The 27170-nt window shown below is 39.2% G+C and overlaps 1 protein-coding gene and 1 long non-coding RNA gene across 2 annotated transcripts in view; one reads left to right on the top strand and one right to left on the bottom strand.

The window, feature by feature from the left end:
* Positions 1–8505, bottom strand: part of LOC124628020 (uncharacterized) — a 57702-nt gene extending 49197 nt beyond the window's left edge. The window contains exon 1 of the long non-coding RNA XR_006982403.2: positions 6088–8505. This is a non-coding gene — a long non-coding RNA (uncharacterized LOC124628020). The remainder of the gene's footprint in view (positions 1–6087) is intronic.
* The window catches only part of cdon (cell adhesion associated, oncogene regulated), a 99848-nt gene that overhangs the window by 28079 nt on the left and 44599 nt on the right, over positions 1–27170 (top strand). The window lies entirely within an intron of this gene.

A 27170-nucleotide genomic window follows, 5' to 3' on the forward strand; every position in this document is an offset into this window, starting at 1 on the left:
TGTGTGTGTGTGTGTGTGTGTGTGTGTGTGTGTGTGTATATATAATATATAAAATGTGTGTACACATAATGAATGAGTGTGTTCAATAAAGCCATGAGGGATCAGAATTTATTTTGTGTTATTATTTTAGGCACATTATATTTGTCAATACCCTTTACTTAGATGAAGATCAGATCACATTTTATGACAAATTTATTCAGAGAACCATGAAATTCCAAAAGGTTCACATACTTTTCTTGACACTGTGTTAGTGTGTATGTGTGTGTGTGTGTATATGTGTATATGTGTATATATATATATATATATATATAACTATTTATCAGTCCTGTACATCAGCTTGCTTGGAGGAATTTTAGCCCATTCCTCAGTACAGAAAAGCTGTAGAAAAGTCCTTCCATAACATTTCAATTGGATTAAAGTCAGGACTTTGACTTGGCCATTCCAAAACATTAACTTTATTCTTCTTTAACCATTGTTTGGTAGAACTACTTGTGTGCTTAGGGTTGTTGTCTTGCTGCTTGACCGACTTTCTCTTGAGATTCAGTTCACAGACAGATGTCCTGACATTTTCCTTTAGAATTTGCTGGTATAATTCAGAATTCATTGTTCCAAGTATAATAATTTTGTCTCAGTTGTATAATTGAGTTATTTTTGTCTCTGTTTAGGACCTGTGTGAGCATACGATGTTCTAGGTCATATTTATGGGGTTTCCAATTCTCTCTCTCTCTCTCTATCTATCTATCTATATATGTGTGTGTGTGTGTGTGTGTGTGTGTGTGTGTGTGTGTATTATATAGAGAGAGATAGAGATAGATAGATAGATAGATAGATAGATGGATGGATGGATAGAATATACTCGGCAAAAAAGAAATCTCCCTTTTTCAGGAGACAGAATTTTGTAAAGTTTGAATAAGCTTTACAGATCTTTATTGGAAAGGGTTTAAACAATGTTTTCCATGCTTAACCATAAACAATTACTGCACATGCACCTGTGGAGCAATCCTTACGACACTAATAGTTTACAGGCGGTAGGCAATTAAGGTCACAGTTACAATAACTGGGGACACTAAAGAGACCTTTCTACTGACTCTGAATAACACCAGAAGAACGATGACCAGGGTGCCTGCTCACTTGCGTGAACATGCCATAGGCCTGCTCACCTGCGTGAACATGCCATAGGCCTGCTGCAGGGAGGCATGAATATTGCAGATGTGGCCAGAGCTATAAACTGCAATGTCTGTAATGTAAGATGCCTAAGACAGTGCTACAGGGAGACAGGAAGGACAGCTGATTGTCCTTGCAATGGAAAATTACTTGTAACCATGTGTCCCCTTAGTTGTGATTTAGAACTTGCAGATGTCTTGGTGGAAGAGTCTGACATCTCACAGTAAGAACTGACAAATCTGGTGCAGTCCATGAGGATGAAATGCACTGTAGTACTTAAAGCAGTTGGTGGCCACACCAGGTACTGACTGTAACTTTTGATATCGACACCCCCCCCCCCCCCCCCCCCCCCCCCGTTCAGGGACTCATTATTCCATTTCTGTCCGTCAAATGTCTGTAAAACTTGTTCAGTTCATGTCTCAGTTGTTGAATTTTTCTATGTTTATACAAATATTTATACATGTTAAGAAATTTGCTGGAAATAGAAGCAATTGAATGTAAGAGGATGTTTCTTTTTTGCTGAGTGTGTGTGTGTGTGTGTGTGTGTGTGTGTGTGTATATATATATATATATATATATATATATATATATATATATATATATACACACACACACAGATGCAGCTCAAAAAATTAGAATATCATGGAAATGTTAATTTTTTCTGTAATTTAATTCAAAAAGAACTTTCATATATTGAATTTCATATATAGAACGTTCATATATTCTAGATTCATTACACATAAAGTGAAATATTTCAAGCTGTTTTTTTTGTTTTAATCTTGATGAAGATGGCTTACAGCTCATGGAAATCAAAAATCCAGTATCTCAAAAAATTACAATAAAGAATTTATAATATAGAAATGTCGACCTGAGAAGAGCTCTAATCAACTAATAAACTTAAAACACCTGAAAATGTTTTCTGAGCCTTTAATCCCTGCCTGGTTCATTACATACAACCACAATCATGGGGAAGTAAAGTAAATTTTGCATTTCATTTGGAAATCAAGATCCCGGAGTCTGGAGGAAGAGTGGAGAGGCACAGAGTCCAAGTTGCTTGAAGTCTAGTGTGAAGTTTCCACAGTCAGTGATGATTTGGGGTGCTATGTCATGTGCTAGTGTTGGTCCACTGTGTTTTCGCAATTCAGGAGTCAATACAGCTGTCTGCCAGGAGATTTTAGAGCACTTCATGCTTCCATCTGCTGACAGGCTTTATGGAGATGCCGATTCCCTTTTCCAGCTGGACTTGGTACCTGCCCGCAGTGCCAAAACTACTAGTAACTGGTTTGCTGACCATGGTATTACTGTGCTTGATTGGCCAGCCAACTCGCTTGACCTGAATCCCATAGAGAATCTATGAGAGACAGCAGACCCAACAATACAGATGAGCTGAAGGCTGCTATCAAAGCAACCTGGGCTTCCATAACACCTCAGAAGTGCCACAGGCTAATTGCCTCCATACCTCGTGAAAAAGGAGCCCCAACCAAGAATTGAGTGCATAAATTAACATACTTTTTCTGGAGATAAAAATTTTTGTATTATAAATTTTTTATTCTAATAGTTTGAGATACTGGATTTTTGATTTCCATGAGCTGTAAGCTGTAATGATCAAGATTAAAACAAAAAAAAAGACTTGAAATATTTCAATTTGTGTAATGAATCTGGAATATATGAACGTTCCACTTTATAATTAAATTACGGAAAAAAGTAACTTGTCCATGATATTAAAATTTTTTGAGATGCACCTGTTTGTGTGTGTGTGTGTGTGTGTGTGTGTGGGGAGCGAAGGCTAGTTTGTCTGGTCCAATCCCACAAGAGCTAGAGTAGCACAAATTGCTGGAAAAGTTAATTCTGGCTATGATAGAAAGGTGTCAGAACACAAAGTGCATCGCAGCTTCTTGTGTATGGGGATTCATAGCTACAGACCGGTCAGCATGCCCACGTCCACTGACAAAAATGCCTACAATGGGCATGTGAGCATCAGAACTCGACTATAGAGCAATCGAAAATGGTGAGCTGGTCTGATCAGGGCTCTACAGTGCCCCCATTTCACTCGCATTTGTGACTGAAAAGTACTTTGTGCGGCTGTGAAAAACTATTTAGGCGCGCCGGTGCGAGTGACCTATTCGGAGTTGTATAATACAATCTGAGTACAAACTACAACTCCAAAATGCATCTACGCCGCGCAACAGTTACTTTCACACTGCTGTTCATCACCTCTGTCAACCGAACAAGTGTGTAAATACTGCAAAGAAGCCTTTATGATGGTCACAAACCGCCATCTTTTACTGATCACGCAAAATGACCTGAACCTGCGATTGTGACATGCTTGTATAGACACAGCGGTGTCGGGTGGAGTGAATTAATAATAATGCTAACGCTTCAAGGTGAGGTTTAATTCAAACTTTTTTATTAAATAATTCCTCACAAATCTTAATCAAGAGTAGCAACTGTTCAGTCTGTAAACATAGAGTATGCTGCCACTCTCCCTTCACTCTCTTCACCAACTCTAATAGATGGCGCATTCACTTCAATTAAACTCACGGTTGCCAGATATCACCAGAAAAGTCAACTGATGTTTTGATTTAAACCCAAAATACACTATTATCAGTAGACATGGCAACACTGTACTGAGGGAACCCATTTAAAACTGATAAACAAAACTAATAAAATGTAAAGACAGAAAATGTGCTTAGTTATAAAAAAATCATTTAATATAAAAAATGGATTATAATAAACTCAAAATGAGAAATGAAATAATGTTTAATTACTATGGGTTGCATTTAATATCAATTTAACATTAAGCTTAGTAGGCTATTTTCTTAGAAGGCTATTAGCCTTTTTTTTCCTAATATGGATCATGTTTGTGTTAGTCTAATTAGGATGCTTTATTGTTTAAGATATTTAAAAATAAATATTTTATGATTTTTTATTCATCAATTAACCAAAAGTATTTCTCATTGCTATTATTTTAATTCAATTAACAGTGACCATGAGCAGAGAGCTTACATTTAACTGTTAATGACAGACCTCCTGATTAAAGCTTAAACAACAAAAGATTGGTATCTGGATCGGTATCGGTCGATTTAAGATGACAAGAAATCGGTATCGGCTGTAAAAATCCTGATCAGAGCATCGGTAATGAACACCATTAAGCTAAAGCGCTTTGCATCTGGCGGATAAATGATAGGCCTTGTAATGTTTAGATAGGCCTATATACAGAATATATGCAGAGCAGTTCGAGAATTGGCTCCAGCCTGGACCCATGACGGTGGAAAACGTCTAATAGTGTAGCTTTAAACATATTTAAGAGGAGCAGACTTCAAAGACTGAACATTGAAGTTTTTTGTAGTAGTTTACAAGTTGGAACAGGTTAACGGTGGTTGGTTTGGTTTTTTTTTTGCATACAGCCTGTAAAATTAACTGAAAATATTGAATTTAGTTTATCATCATAAGGTAAATTCATTTGTCATGGCTCACACTATGGTCCTAAATTCTGTCATAATTGACCAGCTCAAGTTTTCTCATGCCTACTTGTGCGTTACATTGTGGCACATTAACGTTACCATCTCAAAAAAAAAATTAAAAATAAACGTGAACCGTACTCCTAAATTTTTGACTGTGTTCCTAAATTTTTGTAATTAGAAGCACCAGTGCCCCTAAAAGAAATTGTTACCGTAGAGCCCTGCTGATACGTTTCAAGGTGTTGACTTAGCCTCCAAATTGCCCATATCTCAATCCGATAGTGCATCTGTGGGATGTGCTGGACAAAGAAGTTCGATCCATTTAGACCCCACCTCGCAACTTAAAGAACTTAAAGGATCTGCTGCTTGGTGCCAGATACCACAGCACACCTTCAGATGGCTTGTGGAGTCTGTGCCTTGATGGGTCAAAGCTGATTTAGTGGCACAAGGGGGACCTGATGGCTGATTGGTGTATATATCGGTGTATTAGTGGTGGTGAAGTCCTGCGACTGTGGTGTAGTTTGTTTATAGCCTATGACTTTTTAATTCTGCCGATTGTATTTACGCTTCAAAATACATAGAAGTTGTGTTTATTTGTGCAGATTATCTTGAACAAAACCTGTAAGAATCATAAACTGTTTTGGTCATAGAGCTTATTTTGTGCAATAAACTAAAAGCCAATGGAAAAATCATATTGGATTTTTGTTGAGGGATCCAGGGTGATGCTAAATTCCGGGTTGGCCTACAAAAATACATTATCCATGATGCACTCTATTGATAAATTTTGCAAAAAGTTAGATAAAATTCGACAGATCGTAAAATCTTGTCATGTAGCATTTGCATCTGATTGTATGATTTTCAAATAAACTGACTTGTAAGTGTGCTCGGGCTCAAGACTGTCAGAAGTCGCACCGTGCACGCCCGTCTTAAGTCGCTCAAACCATCTACTGCCACCAATAAGGAAAATGTGAAATGTGTTCATAATAACTCTGCAACAGAATGTCATAGAAATGTTTTCCCACTTTACTCTCATTCTTTGAGTTAAGTTCTGTGAAAACCATGTTAATTTGCACTATTTTTTAGTTATGACCATTAGTCAAATGCAGCATAAGCTCACTCACTAACAGTGTTCTGCATGATGAAGATGCAATCACACATACAGAGACTCGCAGCGACAAAGAGACCATTCATTTTCAATGAGAGCTCGCGACTTCCGGCAACATGAATGACAGCGAGCATTGACGACTAGATGACCTTGAATGTTGCGAAAAATGTAACTTTATGCAAATTTGGAGCAACTTGGTACAGCGACTAGTGAAGACAGTAGCGTGTACGTAATCCATACCCACCTGTGCTCACTAGCAGAAGCAACACCATCGCAACAATAGCCAATTAGCTTAGCTTAGCAGGATTAAAGTAAAACACAATAACAATAAAAGAAATAATAATGAAACATGCTCACTTTTTGTTGTAATCAAGTAAAATCCTAGTGTAGCTCCTGTCTTGGGTGAAGTGTCTGGCTTGTCACTGCTTCAGCACCCAGGAACTTCACCCAGGAAACACAGAGGCCACGGCCAAAGAGCTGCGGTCCGGCTCCCAACAAGAAAACTGGTTTGTTGTCAAAAGTTGAATGCTAGTTGCGCCACCCATGTTACTATGGCAACCAGCAGTAGGAATGTCTACTGTCGTCTTCATAATACAGTGACTGGCGACTAGCAGCAATAAAATCACTGTATGTGTGAAGGCATCTTCACCCTTGCACTAATCTAATAATCATACTATTTAAATTCCATAGGCAGCTGTCATTCCTGTCCCATTGGCTAAAACACATTGCTCCAATTTCCTTTTAAATTCTTATTAAATAAAAGATGAAATTTTTAAATTCCCAAGTCTTATACCAATGTCCCAGCCTTTTCAACCGTTTCCCATCATTTTTAAAAATCTGCCTGGTCTCTTTAATCATTGAGGGCCTTCTTAGCAGAGATCGAGCATTTTCATTCATTAGCATCCTATGCATCGCTTAGGGCTGCCTTTATTCCTGAAACTTCAACCAATAGTAGCCAATTATAGGCTGCTGGTGGCGCCTCAAGAAGCCTACAGTCTGTTCCCAACTCTCTCTAATTCTCATTAAATCTCCTCCGTACTGGTTTTGTTACACTTTTTTTTTTTTTTTTTTAAGAAATATCAGTGATATTACTAGAAAATCAGTAATATCTTGTGATATCAGCGATAGTCTTGTTTTTAGTGATCGTTTGGTTTTTCATTTTCTCTCTCAGCCTCCTTGCCCTCCTTTGCTTCCTCTAAGGAATGTGTGTGTTGCAGCTACTCTGTCAGCAGCTGGAAGGACGAGTGTAGACAGGTTCAGAGTATAGTATGAAAGACATCTTCAACATGTCAGGTCCAGACCATGTCAACTATTAACTTCTTTTTTCTTTACCTTTCTTTCTTTCTTTCTTTCTTTCTTTCTTTCTTACTGTGCAAATAATGTCTGTTTTGCACACATCTGTTTAAATCACGTAACATTTGGTCATGTATCTGAGAATTTATTTATAACATCCTTTTCTCCACTAGAGAAATTCAATTTGTTTTTCTCTTTCTCACTCTTTCCCATCTCTGTCTGATGTGCACTTTGGAGTCTGATGCTCTCTGCTGTTTCCTTTGTCCATATTTAGCCAATACGACTCTATTGTGTTGGATGCAGGTGTCTCTACAGGCCACTCACCCCCAGGGGCCTTTTCAAATGTTTATCTTCCTTCGTGTCAACCTGGTAGGAGCATTCACGCCAACAAAAATGTGCATGTTGCTGCAACAGAGCTTTGGAGGTCCTTGAGTGTTATTTTAGCAGTGCAGGGATATATGAAGATGAAGTGTATATGAAGAGGAAGATTAAAAATACTACGAGTAAGTTGTAATTACTATTTTTTCAGTATAATTTAGAGATTTCTTGGCTTACAGAGAAAATCAAATGCAGTTTTCATTGACTTTATATTATAGAAATACAGTACATTTTCAAAATCTGTCTCAAGGAAGTGCTGTGTAGTCTTGTATAATGAGGCTGACTTAGAGCCACACTGACCCAAAAGTAGTGTGATGCATTTTTCAGGGATGTGTGGATGCCTATTTCAATAGCTACCACAGATGGACCTATTTAAAAATAAAATGGATATCTTGCAATCGTTTATTGCACATAAAACTTCATCACAACACCAAAAACAGACATTGTGTTGGATTATGTGCAAAAACTGGAATATTTATTGCACATAAACAGCTCATTACATCATCAGGAATTGCCTTCAAATGCTGTTACAAGGCCCATGCTTTAAAGGCAGTCTTGATTGTTCTTTTAAAAGTGATGAATAATAATTATAGACTTATCTTTGCTATGATGGCACAGATATTGAATATATAAGTAAAGTGAATGCTGTTCAAGTACTCAATATTGTCCTAGTGGCGTAATGTCATTAATGCACAACTCGTATTATCTGACTGCAGCCATTGTTGGTTTATCCTTATATTGGTTTACTTTTTAGGGTAAGAATACTTTTGTAGGTAAGGATCTAAAAACAACTGTGCTTTTTGAGGCTGATTGCCTGTTTGGTTCTTAAAATAATGATAGATGCAGAGATTGAAATTATTATTCTCCTAAACCCACATATGTATGCTGCCAGTGCAATGATCCTCTCACTGTGTTAAAATACACCAGAGTCACCAGTCAGAACTATTGGATGCTTTTTGTGATATGTGGACACCACAAATGCAACAAAGAAAATATCTGTAGGAGTCCAGGAATAGGGTTTGAAAAGGTCTAAAGTCACTTTTGAATTGTAGCTGAAGCCCAGATCCCCCCAAGCCCCAAATTTTTCTAGTGGAGAAAAGCATGTTATCAATAAATTCTATAAATATGACCAAACTTTAGGTGATTTAAACAGCTGTGTGCAAAACAGACATCATTTGCACAATAAGAAAGAAAGAAAGGTAAAGGAAAAAAAAAAGAATTAAAAGTTGAGATGGTCTGGATCTGATATGCTGAAACAATACTGCGCAGTGAACAAAAGACACACGAGGGGTTTAAATACACAACCTAATCAAGACTAAATACAGAACAGGTGAGACTTGTTAGGGACACAACTAACAACGCATGGGTGGAGACATGACATAAACTATAACAAAAACACATGTATAAAGTAAACAAAAGTTTGATAACCCGTTAACGCGATGTCGCATTATGGGCTGCTGAGCACACTGCTCGCTCCAGCGCTCAGTTCAAAGGGAAATCTCTCAGTTCTCCCCACCAAGGGTGCTTCTCCCAAAGCGCCCAAATACACTCCCCCAACCCCCCTCCCACCCCGCGATCCTGGCCTGCTGGCCAAAGTGTCAAAACTAAGTTCAAGGTCCCGAGGCTGGCATTGACTATGTGGTCTTCTTCTAGAGGAGTCAGGGAGCAGACTTGGGGCATACAGTCAGGAAGCAGGTGGTGGGTCGGCAACAGGCTTGCCGAGGTCAGAGACCAGGCTTGGGAGGCTGTGCAGCCAGCCTTCAGCATGAACAGGGCTTGGTAGGCCGACGAGGCGGCCTCTGACTGGAACATGGCTTGATGGGCTGTCTCATCGTCTTCTGACTGGAACATGACTTGGTGGCCCTTCTTGTTAGCCTCTGACTGGAACATGGCTGGGTTAGCAGTCTCATCGGCCTCTAACTGTAACATGGCTTGGGAGACCATGCCATTGACATCATTCAGGAACGTGGCTGGAGTGACCACCTCGTGGGTCTCACACTGGGGCTCAGGAGAGGTGGTCACCACGCTGACCTCCGGGTACAGCTCTGCAGGGGAGACCGCCTCGTGGGTCTCAGGTTGGAGCTCTGGAGACGAGGTCACCACGTTGACCTCCGGCTGGAGCTCTGTAGGGGAGACCACATTGTTGGTCTCAGGCTTTAGCTTTGGAGATGACGCCACCATGTCAGCATCTGGAGCTTGGCTGTGGAGGCCACCCTATTGGCCTCTGGTTCCCTTTTGTAGTACATGGTGAATGGCCTCGTGGCTTTGGCAATTAGGCCGCCCCTCCCCAAAAATTTCTCCAAATCAAATCATCAGTCAGCTTTACTAAAAATAACCCTCATGAGGCACACGAACTCAGCCACGCTTCTGAGGTTGAAGTTGTCTGTGGTGATTAAGAGCTCCGCCCATTGGTGTGCTGGACCAATGAACTGGGACAACATGAACCTCAGCCACTGCTTCTCTTCAGGCTTGGGGTTTAACAGGCTCTGGAAATAAGACTGGCATTGGAGAAAAAATCCATTCAGGGAGCTATCAAAACCATGAAATGGAGCTGGAGTGTCCATGAAAAGCCACTGGGGGAAATGCACAGAATACAGTGCTCACTTTCCTGCTGCATCCATGGGCGTGGCACAGTATTCTGTCATGTAATAGGCGAGCAGGTGGATGCAAGTGTTGTAAAAGGCTTTATTTATAGAGGCAAGCAGACAAATCCAAATCGTGATCCAAAATGTAATCCACAGAACAGGCAAGGGTTATAACGATGTACAAACAGAGACAACAAAAGGGAAATCCAGAAACATAAACCAACAAAAACCGGAAACACGATCAAGACACTATGGAAACAGACACTGAAACAAAAGGCTCTGTAATATTCAGGCAGTAAAACACTGAAACAATACTGCACGGGGAACAAGAGACACATGAGGGGTTTAAATACACAACCTAATCCAGACTAAACACAGAACAGGTGAGAGTTGTTAGAAACACAACCAATAACGACATAAGGGCGGAGACATGACATAAACCATAACAAAACACACGTGTACAAAGTAAACAAACGTTTGACAACCCGAACGTACGCTGTCGTGCTATGGGCTGCTGAGCGCACTCCTTGCTCCGGCGCTCAGCGTAAGGGGAAATCTGATACCTATAGCCTGCCAGAAAATCTGTATTTTCCTGCAATACCAAAAGCAGAGCATGACAGTGCCCACATCGGATTTAAACTTCGTGACATATTGGGAACCATCAGCTTTGAACTTGCATCGTTGAGTATATAGTGGTGCTTGTAAGTTTGTGAACCCTTTATAATTTTCTATATTTCTCCATAAATATTACATAAACATCAGATTTTCACACAAAAATTAGACAACAAGAAAAACAATTAACAAACGAGACAACAATATTATACTTAGTCATTTATTAATTGAGGAAAATGATACAATATTACATATCTGTGAGTGGCAAAAGTGTGTGAACACCTAGGATTAAATTAACACCAGCTAATTTGAAGGTGTAATTAGAGTCCGGTGTTTTCAGTTAGTGGGATGACAATCAGGGTTAGGGAGCTCCCTGTTTTATAGAACAGGGATCTATCGAAAGTCTGATCTTCAAATACATGTTTGTGGAAGTTTATCATGGCATGGACAATGGATATTTCTGAGGACCTCAGAAAAAGAGTTGCTGATCCTCATCAGGCCTGAAAAGGTTACAAAATCATCTCTAAAGAGTTTAGACTCCACCAATCTGCAGATTGTGCTCATTGGAGGAATTTCAAGACCATTGTTACCCTCCCCAGGAGTCATTGACCAACAAAGATCACTCCAAGAGCAAGACATGCAACAGTTCATGAGGTCACAAAGGAACTCAGGGTAACTTCTACGCAGCCAAAGGCCTCTCACACTTTGGCTAATGTTGATGTTTGTGAGTCCACCCTCAGGAGAACACTGGTGTGCATTGCAGGGTTGCAATGGGAAAGTCACTGATGTCCAAAAATGAACATTGCTGCCAGTCTGCATTTGCTAAAGATCATGTGGACAAGCTAGAAGGATATTGGAAAAATGTTTTGTGGACTGAAATTTTTTATTTAAATCAGAAGTGCTATGTTTGGAGAAAGGAAAACTCCATTCCGGCAGAAGAACCTTATCCTATCTGTAAAACATGGGGGTGGCGGTAGCATCGCGGTTTGGGCCTGTTTTGCTGCATCTGAGCCAGGAAGACTTGCCATCATTTATTGAACAATGAATTCTGAATTATACCAGCTAGGGCTGTGTCAGTGGCCATGACAACCACACCACTGCAGTGGTAGTTTACCACAATGGTAGTGGAGTGCCACCTGCTGTAGTGTCACATCACACACCACGTTAATGTTTCTGCTTGAGTGGGCGCTATGACGCGTGCAAAGTATACATATAAAAACGATTATGGCCAAAATGATAATCCCGATTATTTTGATCAATATTGAGAACTCGATTATTTATCACGATTATTAATTGATTTTAGTGACAATATTTTTATTGCACTTTCACATTTATTAAGTTTTCTCATGCCACAGTATAACACACAGGTAGGCATGAGAAAACTTGAGCTGGTCAATTATGACAGAATTTAGGAACATAGTGTGAGCCATGACAAATTAATTTACCTCCTGATAAACTAAATTTAATATTTTCAGTTAATTTTACAGACTGTATGCAAAAAAACAACTGTTAACCTGTTCCACCTTGTAAACAAATACAATAAACATCCATGTTCAGTGTTTGAAGTCTGCTCCTCTTAAATATATTTAAAGCTACACTATTAGACATTTTCTGCTGTCATGGTTCTGGGCTGGAGTCAGTTCTCGAACCACTCTTTCTGTATTGTGTATGTATCTGAATAATCTCATATAGGATGTGATTGGGTGAGTTCATTTACCCATCAGATGGGAAGCGCTTTAGTGTAATGGTGTTCATTACTGATGCTCCGATCAGGATTTTTACAGCCGATACCGATCCAGGTACCAATCTTTTTTGTTTAAACTTTAATCAGGAGGTCTATCATAAACAGTTAAATGTAAGCTTTCTGCTCACGGTCACTGTTAATTGAGTTCAAATAATAGCAATGAGATACTGTTGCTTAATTGATAAATAAGCAAGCATAAAATATTTATTTTTAAATATATTAAAAACAATAGAGAGTCCTAATTAAAAGTAGACTAACACTAACATGATCCACATTAGGAAAAAGGCTAATAGCTTTCTAAGGAAATAGCTTACTAAGCTTAAGGTCAAATTGATATTAAATGCAACCCATAGTAATTAAACATTATTTCATTTCTCATTTTATTTATACTTAATGAAGTTATTATAATATCTTTTTTTTTATATTAAATGATTGATTTATTTATAACTAAGCACATTTTCTGTCTTTACATTTTAGTAGTTTTGTTTGTTTGTTTATCAGTTTTGGATTGGTTCCCAAGTACAGTGTCCATGTCTGCTGATAATATTGTGTTTTGGGGGGGGGATTAAATCAAAACATGGAAACTGGAGTTGACTTTTCTAGTGATATCAGGCAACCGTGAGTTTAAATGAAGTGAATTAGAGTTAGTGAAGGAGCGTGGCAGTGTACTGTATGTTCATAGACTGGACAGTTGCTACTCTTGATTATGATTGGTGAGGATTTTTTTAATAAAGAAGTTTGAATTAAACCCACCTTGTAATACATGTTTAATAGGTGCTTTGGATAAAAGTGCTATATATAAGTGCGCCATTTGTAGTGTTAGCATTATTATTAATTTACTCCGCGCAAAGCCGCTGTGTCTACACGAGCAGGTGCAAGTTCAGGTCATTTTGTGGGATCAATAAAAGATGGCGGTTTGTGAGATCGGGAAGTTGAAGCAGATGATGTACAAAGTTACTTGTCATCATAATGGCTTCTTTGCAGTATTTCCACACTTGTTCGGTTGACTGGGGAGATGAAAAGCAGTGTGAAAGTAACTGTTGCTCAGAGTAGATGCATTTTGGAGTTGTAGTTTTTATCCTGATTGTATTATACCACTCCAAACAGGTCACTCGCACCGGTGCGAATAAATATTTATTCACAGTCGCACAAAATACTTTTCAGTCACAAATGCAAGTGAAATGGTCGCACTGTAGAGCCCTGAGTTTAACTGCACAGTTTTTTTCCGTTCGGCGTGAAGACGTTTAATGTCCCCTATAACCTTTGAAGTGCCATTTTGCATCATGTTAATGTCATGATTTCACCTCGCGCAAGCTCTGGAGCTCGAAGCGAAGCTGGAAGCTCGAGGGCTAAAATGCTAAATCCGTTTCCGGGTTTTGGCATTACAAAATGACGTCAGCCCTGCTCCGCTCTATGTGATTGGCTAGAAGTGTAGGAGGCGCTTGATTTGAGTGGAGAAAACAGCGGAGTTTTCTATGAGCGGAGGATGAACTTTAAACGTCAATATCGCAGTCGATCATGTTCATTTAATCGTGGGCAGTCAAAATTGTAATCGTGATCGATATCTGATTAATTGTGCAGCCCTAATATAGAGCCCATACCTCTTTTAAGTGTTGAGTGCTTGTAGATCCACACACTTTAGAATACTATAGAAAGAACTAATAGAGTTTCCCGGCTGTGACAAAAAGTATGGTAGTCTCCCTTTTTACATAGTCCATTAACTGCAACTGTAACTGCTTTTGAAATATTGCAAAGGTGTGAGGCCGTATTGGATCTGTTCTGTTTACTTTTAGGGCCCAAGCACCGATGGTTTGAGGCCCTGTTACTGTTAACAGGGCCCAATACTATTATTACAGCCCAAGCACTGAAAGTGGTCAGGGCCCTATTGTTTTCCTTTTATTATTATTATTATTATCCGACTATTATTATTATTAGGTCCAGAGCACTGGAGGTGCAGAGCCCTATTATTTTTGGTGTTTATTATTATTATTATTTTATTTTATTTATTTATTATTATATTTGATGCTTCAACATGAATGAAATTCGGCAAACACAACATACCTGGCCTGGCAAAAATTAAAACATGATGTAGTAAATAGGCTTGGCCGTGGTTTAGCAGCTTCATTGCGCTCCAGAACGGTGTAATGGTATTTGGTGAATTTTCTCGGAGGAGCATGAGATTTGGTATTGTCGTTGCACTCATCATGTATGACAAGGTTCACTTGGTTTAGCATAGGTGTGCCTCCTGAGCTCTGTAGTGCCACCTATGTATTGAACGCACTTGTAGTGCACGAAAAGTCAGGAAAGTTTGCCATACTCATCATTCCCAAGTTTTATAGTTCTTTGGTCATTTCTTTTAGGTTTTGGCCAGTTGACTTCAAAGCGCCCCCTAACATTTCTGAATGAGATTATTGTTTTGGACGCCACAAAATTCATCTGATATTCAGGAATTTTGGTGGAGACATTGTCCATATCATGTTGGACATATTTGCCATTAGCTTGTATTAGCTCCACCCAACAGGAAGTTGGCCATTTTGATTGGCCAAGTTTAGTGTTTCTTCATATAATTTTAACAAACTCTTTCATACTCCTTCTACAAAGATAATAAGATTCACCTGAAATTTAATTATTATAAACTCCAGGCATATGTGATTAAATATAAATATAAATTGGGAAGGAATAGTGGATATCTTAAACAAGGATATAATGGTGGGCAGTAGATTTGCTTGACACACAACACTAAATCAGATTCAAAGGTTTTAAGGATAAGGAGACAGTTGGTTTGGCATGAGCATGAATGTCATCGTACAAATTTTTACATTGGTTTGAGTGACTCTGCCCAACAGAAAATTGGCCAATTTTGGAATTTGTGCATTTTTTCCATATCTTTCAGAAACTCTTTCATACTTCTCCTAGAGAGTTCAGCGGATTTCCTTCAAATTTAGTTGGAATAAACATCAGCTTTATGTGATTATAAATTGCCAATGAATAGTGGATATCTCAAATGAGGCCATAATGGCTGCAAATTGATTTGCATGAGGTGACACACCAAACCAGGAAGTGGAAATAACGATGTTTGGTTTGATCAGCCTCAACTTGTGCATGGCTACTAATGGGTCACTCCTGATTACAGTAATGTGACAATTGAGTCATCGTTATAGTGCCACCTACACTGAAACTTTTATATTACACTTCAAAAACCATTTAAATGGGTTTATCATATAGATTCATGTTGATTTTACTAGATGGTTTTTCTGATTTGCTTGAAAAATAGTCACATAAACCTAGAAAATTAAGGTGGAAGATTAATTTGAATACGGTTCAGTGATGTGTAATTAAGGTGTTGTCATTGCCATAAATGATGCCATGCTAAATAGGAAGTGTGAATAATTCTGTGCTGGTTTGAATGATGGGCTTCAAACTTCAAGTAGTTACTCAATAGCAAGTCCTGATGACATCCATTTGACTTTTGTGCTTTTAGTTATAGCGCCACCTATATGGAAGTGTAGGTGCACAGCACTAAGATATAGTAGTACGAGTTTGCTTGATTTACCTGAAATTTGTCTACATCAATGCGTAGACAATGTGTCAAAATCAAATAAATTTTGCAAGGTTCAGATGATACAATTCATACAGAAATGGCATGGCATACACATGAAGCCAAATAGAGTTGAAAAGGGAAGTAACATGTAGATGCTTAAAGATAAAGGGCACAAAGGTATAGTTTGTAAAACCACTTGTGGTGAGATATGTTTGTAAAGGTGTGGTTGAGGGTAGTAGGCACATTTTCTATTGTGTTAGAGCAGTGGTTCTCAACCAGGGGTGTGTGGAGAGATTGGAAGGGGGGTGCACACTTTTTTTTTTTTTTTTTTTTTTTTTTTTTTTTTTTAATAGAGAATTCAGACATTGCATCATTTGGGTCCTCTGTGTATTTTATTGCTTTTCAAGTAGGGCGTGCATAAATTGAAAAACGTGTTCTCTCTCTCCTTCTGTATTTTCTTTTTGCTGGGGAGAGGCGGAGCTTAGCTTGCCTTTTATGTAGCTGTCAGTGCAGACCACTGTTGCCAACTTAGTGACTTTTCAGACCCCTTTAGCGGCTTTTATTTTGCGAAAAAAAAGCACCTAACGAATTTTTGGACAAACCTTAGCGACTTTCCAAATGTCTCCAGTACTGTCCTGCAAGAGCGAGGTCTTGCTTTCCCGCTGCACTCACACCTCTCTCTGCGTCTGCTCTATTCAGAGCCGGAGATTTAACAATATCATGGATAACGAGATGCGCCCTTCGTCCCCATTTACATCATTCTTATGAGAATGTTTTTAGAACGGAAGACAAATATAATGGAACATGTTTTACATGTAAATAGTCCACGTTATTACAGCTTAGTTCTCTTGTTCAAATTAGTTATAGTGTTCAGAAACATTTTTGATCATTAATGTTCCATACCTGTCTGTTATTTAGTTTTATAAAAGTTATTTTAAAAAATCATAGACGTTATGAAAAATAATATAAAAAAATACAAAAACACAAAAGCAAAAATTTTTTATCTATCTATCAAAACAGATTTGAGAGAGAGCGAGAGAGAGAGAGAGAGATTTTACATAGAGAGAGAGAGAGATTTTATTTAGAATAGGTAATCATTAAACCTGGTCTCCTCCAATATGTGGGGGGGGCGGTGCCGCATGATAGGGAAGGCTTGGTGGGGCTTTAGTTGCAAAAGGTTGAGAACCGCTGTGTTAGAGGATGTAATGGCAAACTGGAACTGTGTAAAACTTTGTGCTGTTTTGGAGGAAGAGTCTTAAATTAACTTGTATACTGAATAGACATTGTTTATCATGCTCATTTGGGTAGCATGGAATATAATGATGGTTGTGTCTATTTTAAAAGAAGTGTAATCCATGCAAACATTGGTCTTTAGCAGATTTGTTGAATATTTATTTAACAAAATGTAAAGAGAATAGTGAATATGTAATTAAAGAGAGAGTTGATTTTAGAGCTGCAACAACTAATCGATAAAATCGATAATAATCGATTATGAAAATCGTTGTCAACGAATCTCATAATCAATTAGTTAGTCTGCGTGTGCTTCGGAGTGTAAATGCTAAAGCTGTGTCCCAAATGACGTACTATACACTTACACTATACATTGTGTACTCTACCGTCTAGTGTGTGGATTATAGAAAGGTAGTATCGTCTCAAATGGAACACTAGCGGATTTTTAATAACCGGAAGTATAAGCTGCATCCTAGTCGATGGCGCATGACGTCATACGCACGCTAGAATTAGCAGACACCCACAGTCACCAACAATGACTTTCATCAGTTTACTGTTTGACCTCAGTCCCCATCAGACGAAGCGAAATCATCACGTGACTGAGGAAGAAAGTCCTCTAAGGCAGGGGGGCATATTATATTAAACACCGTGGAAATCAAACAGTGATGCACGAGCACAAGGTTATGTTTATATCCAAAATGCTCCACTGTGTGTAAGGGGTCGGGGAAACTTGTGCAAGTTGCTTAAAAGGTTTAGTTTAATATTAGTTTGTCATTATATGGTGTATTTGCACGCTTGCCGTCCATATTTTTATGGATGCACAGAATTAAACTACAGTCCTAAATTAATAATATATATTCTGGTGTGTATCTGTGTGTATTGGGTGCTTTTCAGTCTTATATAATTGGGCAAACAGGTGTGTAAAGTTTTAGTCTGAAGTTTATATTTGTAACACTTGTGTTGTAACACTTTTTATTTGTAAGTTTGTGGATAACATTCATTTTTTTCGTTTTATTTTAAATATACGAAAAAATGGTACTGATTCCCCCCCCACACATTAATCGATAAATCGGGGAAAAAATAAAAAAATAAAAATTAAAATAATTGGCCAACTAATCGATTATGAAAATAATCGCTAGTTGCAGCCCTAGTTGATTTGTGTATCCATGTGTGTTTATCTTATTTGTTAGGATGTATTAGATCAAAATAAGTCACATCAGAACAAGTTACTGGCAAAGCTCTAATGCCATTAATACATTTCTGTAACACAGTCTTGTCTGCCAAAATATTTAATTCCCCTAGCTTTACTAATATAATAACAAATCTATGAGCAAAAACCTCAGTGTTAATTCTGCAATAGCTATTTAAGTCAAAAGCTCACTGTAAATTTAAGGCACCAGTTTCTTCTTCAACAGGGCCTGATGTCAATCTTCACCATTATAAGCCCCATCATGTCTCCACCTCTGCCCCGTTGTGCAGTTTAACCTGGTTCAACTTGTACGCCAGTGCGAGGGCCCTTCGTCCCCCTGTGACAGGTGGGCCTCTCGTAATTAGGGCCCAATCACTGAAAGTGCGAAAACTTATTGTTTTCTTTAGTATTCTTCTTCTTATTTTCCTTTAAGAATTCGGGGGCTTTTGGAGCCCTTAACATGCTCCAAAACTTGAAAATTTACACACAGGTCGTAATCCACGGCCATTAGGGCTGGGGCAAAGCTGGTACAGGGGCGTGTTTGGGAGGGCTTGCTCTACAGCGCCCTCTTGAACACAATATGAAATTTTAGTTCCTTACTAGGACGTATATGTATGGAACTCTGTAAACATATAGATCTCATCGGGCTGAACAACATCTGCAGTGTATGTCGTTAGTTCTGCCCAACAGGTAGTTGGCTATGTAGGGTTGTTTAAAAACGCATGCTCTGGAATTTTATGTGATCCTCCTAGGGAATTCATCCAATTGCCACCAAACTCAGTCACAATGAAGTCAAGACATTGAGGATTGCAAGCAGATTTTTGATATCTCGAACGGTTAGGCCGTGGTGTTGAAACGAATTTATGGCAAGAAAAGGGAAACAGGAAGTGTGTTTATAACTTTTGCATACATTGACTGATTTGGATGATGATCACGTGGATGCAACTATTGTGAGTCAGTCATTGTGCCATCAACTGGGAAGTGTGGAACTTTTCAAAATGCTATGAATTCACCCTCTTATTTTTACCCGATTTGCTTCATCTTCATCGTAATAATGTAAAAACATGGCAGATGTAGACCTGTGAAAGTATTCTTGATATCTTAAATACTGTTGCCATGGCAATACATCAAACTTTAATAATCTTCTTGGGTGTTTTGGAGGCTCTTAGCATGCCTCAAATTGCATGAAACTCGACACACACATCAGAATTGTCGGCGTTAGACACTGGCAAAGCCTTAGCTGTAGTGCCACCTTTTGACAAAAGTGGGGGGATTAGCTTTACCTACAGTCAACAAACTCATTACATCTATTGTTCTCATCATGCTGGACAACTTTCAAAATAATAGACATTAACTCAACACGAAGTTGGCTGGAAGTTGGCTGTTTTGGATTTAATGTGGATTTTTTTTTTTTTTTAATTGCATGCTCTGAACATTTTAAAGGCTCCTCCTAGGGTATTCATTTTATTGTCATAAAACATGGACAAAATTATGCCAAGCCATTGAAAGTGCTAAATTCTGAAGAGATTTTTGATATCTCGAATGGTTTCGCCATGGCGAGGCAATACATTTATGGCAAAAAAGGGAATAAGGAAGTGTCATATATCTTGCATGCAATGAGTGATTTTAGATGAAACTTGAGCTGTATGTTTGGAACTCGCGGCTGATCACATGCATTTGAGTACTGTGAATCACGGTCATAGCACCACTATCGGCAAACATGTCAGGTTTGCCTTTAGGAGTAGGCAAAGGCATGGCATGTTCCAAAACCATGGCATGGCAAGCCCAGTAGCGCCCCCTTTTGACTAAAGTTGTGGAGTCAGTTTGACCTACAGTCACCAAACTCTGTACATATATTCTTCCTATCAAGCAGGACAACTTTCAAAGTGACAGATATTAACTCTGCCCAGCAGGAAGTTTTAAAGGTAGTGCCTCATATTTTCATACCTCATATGTCTCATATCGCAGGCAATGAGTGATTTTAGATCAAACTTGAGTTGTATGTTTGGTCACAAGGGCTTATCACATGAATGTGACTACTGTGAGTCATGATCATAGCGCCACCAACTGGCAGCAGGAAGTGTGTTACTTAAAAGACACTTTTAAATAGTCTTCTTATATTTAGCAGAATCGCTTTGACCTTGGTCAGAATATTGTTGAGACACATCTGATGTAAAATTGCAGAAAGGACCATTGATAGCTTAAAAAGTGTTCCCGTACTAACACATCAAACTTTGTTACTCTTTTCTTTTGTAATTTTCATACAGCCATCATTGCTGCATGCAGCTATATTTATTAGGGATCTGCTGGATCTGCTCCGTTTATTATTATTATTATTATTATTATTATTATTATTTTCTCAAATTAATCGCATTTTAAAATGCCTAAACATACCTGAAAAACAAAACTTTGCAGATGTGTCAGAACTGGTGAAAATTTACATCTGATAGGGGTTCCAGAATTGAGTGTGGCAAAATGGCTCGATAGCGCCACCTACAAAATTTCAACAATGTGCGCCTTGCACTACATTTCACATACATGTTTGAAATTCAGTACATGCCAATACGTGCAAAAAAAGTCTTCAGTACCCATGCCCTAAACTCAACAGGAAGTCAGCCGTTTTGATTTTCTCTTAAATTTTTGTTCAGATTTTGCCATTACCAAGCCTCCTACTTTAACGAACTCCTCCTAGAGATTTAATCAGATCGGCATCATATTTGGTCAGTCTCATCTGAAGGCCTTGATGATGCAAAATTGTGAATCTTTGCTGCACGGCGTGGGTGTGGCAGTCTCAAAATTTGATGTTTTGCCATGAAACCGGAAGTTGTTATAAGTCAAACATACAACATCTGTTCTGCTCCAAACTTCACAAGTTTGTTAAAAGTCCCGGCCTTAAGACAGCTACATGCCAGTATTCCATTATAGTCATAGTGCCACCTACTAGCAACAGGAAGCAACATGTTTTACACTGATCTATTTCTAGCAACATATAAAAATATGCCAGCAAATTCTAAACATGCTAGCAACACTTAGCTAAGTGCTAAAGCGTGCTATTGCTGCTATTAAACAGGAAGTTGTTATTACTCAAACATACAATGTTCAGTCTGTACCAAACTTTACGATACAAATTTGATACGAATCCTGGCCTGAGGACATCTACATGCCAATATTCAATTGTAGTCATAGCACCACCTGCTGGCAACAGGAAGTGGCAGTTTTACTCTAATTATTCCTAGTAACATATAAAAAATATGCTAGCAACATGCTAGAAACATGTTAATACATGCTAGCAACACTTAGCTAAGTGCTAAAGCATGCTATTACTGCTATTAAGCAGAAAGTTGTTACAACTCAAGCATACATGCCTAATATTCCCAAAATTTCACGTTTGATAAGAGTCCTGTCCTGAAGATACCTACAAGCAAATATTCAGTTATATTCATAGCATCACCCGTTTCCAACAGGAAATTACATGTTTTACATCATGATACACTCCTAACAACATACAAGTGCTAAAAAGTGCTAAAAAATGATATGGCTTTCCCGTCAGAACAGCCCCAACGTGCACTCAGGTGCGAGGGCCTGTTCATTGCTGCTTGCAGCTTTAACCCTATGTTCCCCAGAGAAACAGCACGCCAACCCTGAGTTCCTGGGCCAAAATCAACATTTTAATTTTAACATTTTTAGGCCTTGAAACAACTTATAATAATGTATTTGTGTAATATTACTTTGAAAATGAAGCAGTTCAGTGTTTTTGCTAAACTTAGAGCACAATTCTTAACTAGAGAAATTACGAAAAAATGCTCGCTAAAATCCTTCTACTCATTTAGGAGTACCATACGAGCATCAGCGTGATCAATGCCTTTAAATAAATTCAAGTAAATAATAAATAAATAAATGCATTTTAGCGCCTAAAGTCAAGTTTCTGGTGATAATCAGACCAGCAGGTAGTGTTTTCACGAATGCACAGAGATGGTCAGGTTATGACTCCAGACCCCTGCAGTGTCAGTCGCACTGGTTGATGCTGAAGATGAAGACGGATCAGGGTCTGAATGAGGAGAGTTTGCGTCTCTATCAGTTTCGGTTTCGGTTTCAACATCGCCTGAACTTTCACTGCTGTCACTATCCAGAATCCTCGCTCTCGCCTTTGTAACTGTGTATGTTTTTTTCTTTTTTTTCACTGTTTTAGATGTACCTGTGTTCACTGTAGGTGTAACTTTAGCTGGAACACGATTAGCTTTTCGCTTTGGCATTTTTAGTTCACTTCTACTAGTACACCAATGTTCACGCTTGGATCAGCTTCATCGTAATGGCGTAATAACGTAATCACGTTGTGACGTCATCAACCTTCCGGGTCAAAAAATAATAATTAAATAAGTAAGGAATCATAGCAGAGTAATGCCGGTACACCGGCCTTACGGGGATAACGTTTACACTGTAAATCCTCTATATCGGCCTTACGGGGATTTGGCATAGACAACCAAGACGGTATATCGTCCTTACGGGAATTGATCAAAGACGGGCAAGCCGGTTTTTTGGCCATACGGGGTAAGAGGGTTAATTATTATTATCATTTAACATTTTATTTTTTAACACATTCACCAGTTTTTTTAGGCACTTTCAAAATCAACAAAAAAAAAAACAGCACATCGAGAGGAAACGGGTTATTCCCCAACTCTCAGCTTTCACTCCATCAGGTTAAATTTCATCTGTGTGTGTGCGTGCATCTCGCACATTACCTGCCGGTTCAACCGGCCTCCTCTCCGTCCACAGCTTATGTTCGACCACGTCCCCGCCACCACACTGTGTAATTTCTCTCACTCTGTTTTTTAACCTTTTTTTTTTGGCCTTTTAAGAAGATCGACCAGTGGTTGTCTTGCGATCCACGTAATGAGCACCCCTGCATTATGGGGTGCATTGAATAAGTCATGCAAAGTAGAAAGCCCTTGAATTTGCCCATGCCTGAAAATGAGAATCTGTCATCCATAGCAAGAAATCAAGATTACCGTAGATTGGGGTGTACACTAGATCTGCCTTCTAAGCACCTAATAGTCAGCCATATCTTGATAGTACAAACTGTAATGGGGGTATTACAGGCCAATCTCAGAGATTTAAATAACTTAAGAAAAAGGACATTTGCCAAAGAAAATTTGCTCATTATACTTTCTATATCAAACCATAGGGAAATTTTAAGGCCTGGGTTCATCTTAGCCCAAATAAAAGAGCTGAACCAGTCATTAAATTAATTTTTTTTTATGGTATTATGTGTAAAAATGACTGGGACCATCTGAACTGGGTATAATAACCTATTTATTTTCAAAACGGAAATGTGACCCAACTAGGAAATAGGGACAACATTTCATCTCTCTAAATCCATCCTAATATGTTCAAATAAAGGAACAAAATTTGCCTTGTACATTTGGCCAAAAGAGGGTGTAATATTTATGCCTAAATATACAAAGCCTTCAGGAGACAAGCTAAAAGGAAAGGGAGGGGAGGTTTGATGTTTTTGTTTCTATATCCCCATGGGCATTGCCTCTGACTTACTGAAATTAATTATATACCCTGAAAAGGTGTTAATTTGTCAATTGTCACTATAAGAGCAGAGGTAGATATCTCAAGCCTAGCCTTGAAGATCAGGACATTGTCAATATATAAAATAATTTTGTGCTGCTTGTCTATAATGGTTAAACAGTGTATGTCAATTTGTCCTGATTGCCTCGACCAACAGCTGAATTGGCAAAGCAACTGCAATAAAAGAAGCAAAAGAAGGCAGCCTTATTAGGCGTGTTATTCCATTGTATTTCTCAAAGTTAAGCTATTTGCAAAGAAGTTGCTAAGAAACTTTAGGTTACAGTAATGGGTGTCACTCTCACTCACCTCTGTAGAGAATGTCTGCATACAGTTGCAATTAAAATTATTCAACCCCAATTGTAAATCAGGTTTATTGTCAAAAGTTACAGACTTTCAGCTGTTTGCAATGAATAAATCAAACAAAAGCAATTGAAATGGTTCAACACAATAAATGTTTCAAGTGGTTTCCCCAAATTCAACTGAAAATGCAAATTATAGTGACTTCTCCAGTCTCAAAATTATTCAACCCCCTGAATAGAATCCCTCACAACAGCACAAATATGCAAAACAGGTCTTGTCTCTAAATTGGTTCATAGGATAAACAGTTCTTGGGTTGTTTACCTTTTTGTCTTAATTAAGGAAATTTGCTTCACTCAGAGACTGGGGTAAGCGACGCTTTCTGAAAGAATCATTAAAAATATTCCACAAAGGGTCAACCAAGAGGTTCTGAAATTCTTTATAAAGCTTTCTGTTGAGCCCATCCGGTCCAGGTGCTTTCCCGGGCTGCAACCCCTTGATAGCACACAACACCACTTCCCTAGATATAGGAGCATTAAGAGAAGATCTCTGCTCATCCAACAAACTGGGGGTGTTAAGGGAGGAGAAAATAGCCTCCATTAACTCTGGGACATCCGCTTGTGACTCAGATTTTTCATTAAATTCCTTGAATGTCTTATTAATGGTTAGCGTATCAAAAGATTGCTTACTATTGTTATCTATAATTGAGGAAACAGTTTGAGAGTGCACTTTTTTCCTCATAATATATGCTAAATACTTACATTTACATTTATTCACTTAGCAGATGCTTTTATCTAAAGCAACTTACAAATGAGAAAAATACTAGCAAAGTGATATATCAAGCAGAGAATACAAGTAGTACTACCATGCAAAATCCATTAATTGAGTTCCAGAAGAAGCAAAGTGCACAGAGTAGAGGTGTAAGTGCAATTTATTTATTTATTTATTTATTTATTTATTTATTTATTTTTTTAACAGTTGGTTAGGTGTTCACGGAAGAGGTGGGTCTTTAGTTGTTTTTTGAAGATGGTGAGAGATCCTGTGGTCCGGATTGAGATTGGAAGTTCATTCCACCACCGAGGAACAGTTAGCATGAAGGTTCTGGAAAGGAACCTTCACGCTAACTGTTCACCTTGCGCCACGCTGAGTGGGAACTACTGAATGTCGGTCGCTAATCGATCGCAGATTGCGAGAGGGAACGTAGGCCTTCAGGAGACAGTTGAGGTAGGAGGGTGCTGTTCCTGACAAAGTCTTGTAGGTGAGCATCAAGGCCTTGAATTTGATGCGGGCAGCTACAGGAAGCTAGTGGAGGGAGATGAAGAGGGGTGTGACATGGGTTCTCTTGGGCTGGTTGAAGACGAGGCGCGCTGCAGCATTCTCTACCATCTGAAGGGGTTTGATGGAGCTGGCTGGGAGGCCTGAAAGCAGTGAGTTGCAGTAGTCCAGTTTAGAGATAACAAGAGCCTGGACTAGTATCTGTGTAGCCTGTTCGGTGAGGTAGGGTCGGATTTTCTTGATGTTGTACAGGATGAACCTACAGGACCTTGCAGTTGTTGACATGTGGTCTGTAAAGGTCAAGCTGTCATCAAGAATCACCCCAAGGTTCCTTACCGTCCTGTTTGGCATGAGTGTGAGTGAGCTGAGCTGTACAGTGAGGTTATGGTTGATTGAGGGACAGGCTGGGAAGACGAGAAGCTCAGATTTTGAAGGTTAAGCTTAAGATGGTGTTCCCTCATCCAGACCGAGATGTCCGACAGGCAAGCAGAGATGCGTGCAGAGACGGATAGATCATCAGGTTGGAAGGACAAATAGAGCTGGGTGTCATCAGCATAGCAATGATATGAGAAGCCATGAGACTCAATCACCTGCCCTAGAGATGTAGTGTAGATAGAAAAGAGGAGTGGACCCAGAACTGACACCTGTGGAACGCAAGTTGTGAGTTGCTGAGTTTCAGAAATACCTCCCCTCCATGATACCTTGAAGGATCTGTCAGAGAGATAGGATTCCACCCAGCGCAGAACCATTCCAGTGATGCCAAGGCTGGAGAGAGTTGACAGGAGGATCTGATGGTTCAGTGTCGAAAGCAGCAGAGAGGTCAAGTAGGATGAGGACAGGTGATCTAGAGGTTGCTCTTGCTAGTCGTAAGGCTTCAGTGACGGAAAGCAGAGCAGTCTCCGTGGAGTGGTTGCTCTTGAAGCCAGACTGCTTGGTGTCCAGGAGGTTGTTCTGTGTGAGAAAATTGGAGAGTTGATTAAAAACGGCTCTTTCAAGAATTTTGGAAAGAAAAGGGAGGAGGGAAATAGGCCTGTAGTTGTCAACTACAGCAGGGTTAAGTGATGGTTTTTTAAGCAGTGGGGTAACCCGGGCCTGCTTAAATGAGGTAGGGTATGTGCCAGTAGAGAGGGATGTGTTAAAAATGCGTGAGTACAGGTAATAGTGTGGGAGAGATGGACTGAAGTAGGTGAGAAGGGATAGGGTCAAGAGGACAGGTTGTGGGACAGCTAGAGAGGAGGAGTTTAGAGACTTCAGTCTCTGAGAGGGGAGAGAAGGAAGTCAGTTGGGAGTTACATGGAGGAGGAGCCGGTCTGTGCATGTCTGAGTTTGAGAACTGGTTGCTGATTGATGTAACCTTGTTGGAAAAGAAAGTGGCAAAGTCATCTGCAGTGAGAGAGGTAGGGGGAGGAGGGGGACAGAGAAGAGAGGAAAAGGTTTTGAAGAGAATGCGGGTGTTGGGAGAACTACCAATCTTCTCTTGGTAGTATGTGGCTTTAGCAATGGAGATGCTACTGGAAAAAGAGGAGAGAAGTGTCTGGTAATTGGTTAGGTCATTTGGGTTGCCATTTCCTTTCAGCTGCTCTTAGTTTGGCCCGGTTGTTACGCAGAGCTTCTGAGAGCCAAGGGCTAGAGGGTGATGTGCGAGCAGGTCTGGAGGTTAGGGGGCATATGCTGTCAAGAGAAGATGTTAGGGTGGAACATAGCATGTCTGTTGCGTTGATT

This window comes from Ictalurus punctatus, chromosome 4 (assembly GCF_001660625.3).
Source record: "Ictalurus punctatus breed USDA103 chromosome 4, Coco_2.0, whole genome shotgun sequence".
Classification (NCBI taxonomy): domain Eukaryota; kingdom Metazoa; phylum Chordata; class Actinopteri; order Siluriformes; family Ictaluridae; genus Ictalurus; species Ictalurus punctatus.